The following is a 4,714-nucleotide window of genomic DNA, read 5'->3' as shown; positions in this document are numbered from 1 at the left end:
ACCAATTTTTAAAATGATCACCATAATCATTATGTGTAAATCACCTTAATTTTTAGAGTAATTAATGATTATTTTATATCAAATACTATCTAAAATTTATAGTACATGGACAAAAATTGTCTTTGCATTTAACTTTTCTTCTTCATGCTTTTTTTATTTGATTTTTATTTAAAAAAATTTCTTTTATTGAAAATTTTTTATTTTGATACAAAAATAATTTTAAAAATTCTTAATATTTATTAACTTTATAAAAATTTTATTATATATAAATTTTTATATAATATTTTTTCTAGTATACTTTATTTCATTTTTATAATTATTTTTTTAAATATAAATTTTATTATTGATTTTAATTTTACTATTACAATATTTAATTTTACTATTATAATAATTAATTTTATTATCTATTTAAATAAAATCTAAATCACATAATCATTGAGATCAAAATTAATTTTACTATTTATTCAAATAAAATCTAAATTACACACCCGCTAAGATATAAATCATAATTATAATTATGTTGATCAAATTTTCCCATAATTTTTTTTTAACTAAAAATCGGCCGTCATAAATCCTTCGTCAGTACAATTGGCCAATGTTGTTTTTTTTAATAGTACAGATGGAACAAATGAGTGTTGATATTTTGAAGGCTTCAAGGTCCGAACGACACGTCCTCATGGGCAGCTGACGTGGCAGGAATAACAAAATAAAAAAGGCCCGGAATTTCCCTGCACCCATTTTTTCCTCTCACCAAAGGCAATCGAAAGCCTCAATTCCCTACTCAAAATTGATAAAAGAGAATCCCTAAATTCTAATACCTGAATTGAAAGTGAAACAGCTTCATTGGCTTCTGGTTTGAGCCCACCTTCACCGTCTGCTAAATTGCCTCACACAGCTATCGAAGCCCAAAGCTGAAGATGGTGGGTCTGCTTCAAAGCCACAGCGCATCATCAAACTAGGTAAAACCCCTGATATAGCGACAAAAGGGTCCTCTTTTTTAGCTTCTTCAATTATTTTTGGAGGCTTTTACTTGCATATCCTACTAAAACAAAGTCTCAAAATTTATGGTGTTTTAAGTTTTTAGCAAGATTATTCCTTTTGCATAGTGGTAGAGAATTATTAGCATTTGTTTAACGCTTTTGAGATCACTCTTTTTTTGTGGGGTTTTTAAGTCCCTAAGAGCTGAGCTTTTCCATTCCTAATTGCAGCTAAAGGATAATTTGGAATATAATTTTGCTTAAACATTTGAAAACAAGAGCTGGGAAATGTTGAACTGACATTAGATTTGTTTAATGCTTAGAATGATTTTTCCATTTTTTTTCTGAGCTCTACCTCCATTATAATGACATTATTCGTTTTGTTCTCTGAATAATTTGTAGATTACAAACATGAGACTCAAAGATGTTGAGATTTGTGTTCCAATTAATTGTATATGGAACTATTGCTTTTTATCTTGGTCGAAAGGCTAGTGAGTGAGTATGTTTTTCTATGATAAAAATTTTCATTTTCTTTTATTGCTTTGTGGTAGAATAATGTTAAATAGATTTATCTCATTCAGTTAGGTTGCTGTTGCATAGCTGGACAGTTTATGTGCGTGGGGCAACAAATGAAGATCTTGGAGTGGTGATAAAGCATGTTGTGTTTCAACTGCATCCCAGTTTCAATAACCCTACAAGAATTGTTGAATCTCCACCTTTTGAATTATCAGAATGCGGTTGGGGTGAATCTGAATTTGGAATTAACATTTTCTTACACAGTGACGCTTGCAACAAGCAGTTTCATTTGTAAGTACTTTCATTGGTTGCTCACTTGATTCACTTGATGAGGTGCCTTGTTTCCTAACTACGCTTCAATATTTGCAGGTATCACCATTTGAAATTGTATCCTGAAGATGAATCTGGCCCTCAGTCAACCAAGAACCTGTTGTTTTGGAATCATACAATGAGAATGTTTTTCCAGAACCTTCTGAGTGTTTCTTTTCTCATGTACAAAATCACCCAGCTGTTGTTATATGTGGCTGCCTGCTTGGTTTAGCTTGCCTGCTTAGGGTAAATTTACTTGTTTTCCCTTCATTTTGGACTTTTGTTCATCAAAAACTTTCAGTGAGGATCAGTATGTTTGTTTCTGCAGTACCAGTTGAAAATATGAACGAAAAAGGTAGGGGCGATATCAAGGATCATCCACTCAGTCAGTGGTTCATGAATTTCTCAGAGGCAGATGAACTTTTGCAACTTGCCACAGCTCGTCAGCAGGTTAGAATAGCTTGGTTGTTTTTCATTATGGGCCAAAAGAAAAAACTTGTTTGAGCCGTTGTGAAGTGTTCTGGTGTTTAATGTTTAAACTTGCTGTTGTACTGCTAGTTATGAATAGGCATGCCATATAAAATACAGAAGTCTAGCAAAATGTACAAGTTAAAGCATCTTTTAATCTCTAGCGTCGTCAGCATTACCTGTTTCTTGTTTGTCTTGTGTCGTTTCGATATGGATTATTGAGTCACTCTCATAAACTGCTATCTAGGCCATCAATTTGGGTCTACTCTAAGCTTTTCACCTGCCTTCAGGCTTTTATGTGTCACTATGCATGTCTAATTTAGTTGTTTGATGTTCACTTATTCTTTTATATTTCATGAACTTGCGGGACAATATCTTTTGACAGTTTATACTATATGATAGGTGCAAGCCCATATTGTTAGGATGACAATACAGTTGAGTGGGATTGATGGAATGCCTCAGCCATTGAAACCAGCCTCCACTTATGAATAAACATGATCATGATAGGTTGCTAGTGGAGTTCACTAGTCGAGTTTATATTGTGGAAGACAAAGTAAACTGTCACAGAAGATGGAAAGAGTGGATATCAGCTGTATGAACCTTCTTTCTAGATTTAGTTGTAACTTCTTTCCTTAAGAGAACTGATTGTAGCTAAGTAGTATGTTAACAACTATGGATGATGGTATAGCCCATTGTCAACCTGAAAAATGAAAGAGAACCTATGCAGCTTTCTATTCTTGTGAAGAAATCTTCCTTGATGGTAGTCATGGTAGCTGTAAATAAAGCATAACTCTCACCTGATAATATCATGTTTGCCTATCATTGGTCATTGCGGTTAATATTTGTTGTGGGCTTGTGGTACATGTTTTACTTTTGTATTTTTATTCGTGATTAGATCTTCTTCTATTAGTGCTAGCAATCCTATCGCTGTTGTTGTTTGTAATGTGATGGTTAATTTGAGAAAAGCTGTGTAAATTATGCTCTTGAACGAGGAAATTGGAAGTTTTTACTACTTGCAGATGTCTATCCCTGTTCTTACATAAAAGGTGAGTGATGACGGAGCTAAGCTTTATCAAAACTAAAAAATTGCCCAAGCATTGGTGCGGGTAAAATTTTTTTATTTTATCATTGTAAACACCAAATTTTGTTCAGATTTCAGATGAAATCTCGTTTTTAAATTTTGTTAAAATTAATAATTCATTGTAATATTAAAAAAATAATAAAAAAAAAGGAAAAGAAAAAAGATAGGACAAGGATAGGCAAGGTGCCTTGCATGGCATCGATCTATCCACCTGCCTCCACCAAACCCATGCCCCAATTATCTTGAAACCTGAGTCACTCACTACCTTGCAGTCCCTGGCCATACCTTGAACCATCACTAGCCACCATTTACTTCACCTATTATCCCAGAATGCCAGCCCCTTTAAGTACCCAGTTTCCACCTAGTCCCTGAACTTTCAGACTTATAACCCTCTCCTACGCATACGGCATACCTCGGTACCCACACTTTACATACCCAAGCAACCCAGCCTTTACACCCTGCTTCAACGCACACACCATATCTTTATAGCATTAAATAGCCTCGGCACCCACAACACCTTTACCTTCATTGTCCTCTGCCTCTTACAACCAATCACGGCCAAACAGAAAAACCACGAAATAATACCAAAGAAAAAACCCACAGTTAAAACAAACATCAACACTCAAAAATTAAAAAAAAAAAAAATAGTCCTTGTCAACTAGGTAACGAACACAGCGCCAAAAAGCTACTTACAAAAAAATAAAAGATACATCCATTTTAGTTTAAAAAAATTAAAAAAATAAAGAAGGAAGACTGAAAACTTCAAGGCTTGATTTGCTCCTACTGGGGTTGTTCCTAGTGAAAGGAAGATTAGATCTGAAAAGAGGATGTTAAAGAGAATTTTTGGAAGCCTTTTAGCATTTTTTTTAGGACCATATGGTTGCCTAAGACCATCGGCGGCCACCTCAAGTAGGGTCGACATAGTGGCATAGCGTCAGACTCCAACGATGCTTGAGAGGATTTTTTTGGTTGAGAAAATTTTTTTTAGGAAGAAAACTTGAAATGAAGTAAAAAATTTTTTGGTTTTATATAGAAGATTAAAGCACAAAACAACGTCATTTTAGGTCAAAGAGAATCTACGCGTAGACTCGAATCTGACCCGAGATTCATGTAATCCGACTCGATGATCGGTTTCCGCTAGCCCTTAATCACTTCAATGGTTCGATTCAGGTAAATTTTCTTTTTTATTTTGATTGTTTTTGTTTATTTGTTTTTTTAATATATTATTTTTAATTGCTATTATTTAGTTAAGCATGCTTAATTTTTTTTATAGAATAAATGTTTTTTTTATATGTTAATAATAATAGTAAATAACAATAAATAATAATAAATAAAATCTAAATCTTGATAATTTTAAATTCCA

At 33.3% G+C, this 4,714-nt stretch overlaps 1 pseudogene across 1 annotated transcript; it reads left to right on the top strand.

Moving 5' to 3' along the window:
* Positions 1-619: 619 nt before the first annotated feature.
* LOC111292958 (transcription initiation factor TFIID subunit 14b-like) lies at positions 620-3,266 on the top strand (annotated as a pseudogene). Its single transcript, XR_016345468.1, has 7 exons — positions 620-680; positions 839-987; positions 1,380-1,472; positions 1,563-1,784; positions 1,863-2,048; positions 2,131-2,252; positions 2,673-3,266. The product of XR_016345468.1 is annotated as a transcription initiation factor TFIID subunit 14b-like (transcript).
* The last annotated feature ends 1,448 nt before the right edge of the window (positions 3,267-4,714 follow it).

The sequence above is a fragment of the Durio zibethinus genome, chromosome 10, assembly GCF_047325235.1.
Source record: "Durio zibethinus cultivar Kanyao isolate XHJ-2024 chromosome 10, ASM4732523v1, whole genome shotgun sequence".
Lineage (NCBI taxonomy): Eukaryota > Viridiplantae > Streptophyta > Magnoliopsida > Malvales > Malvaceae > Durio > Durio zibethinus.
Note: the sequence above shows the minus strand (reverse complement) of the source record. Positions and strands in the feature narration are given on the sequence as shown.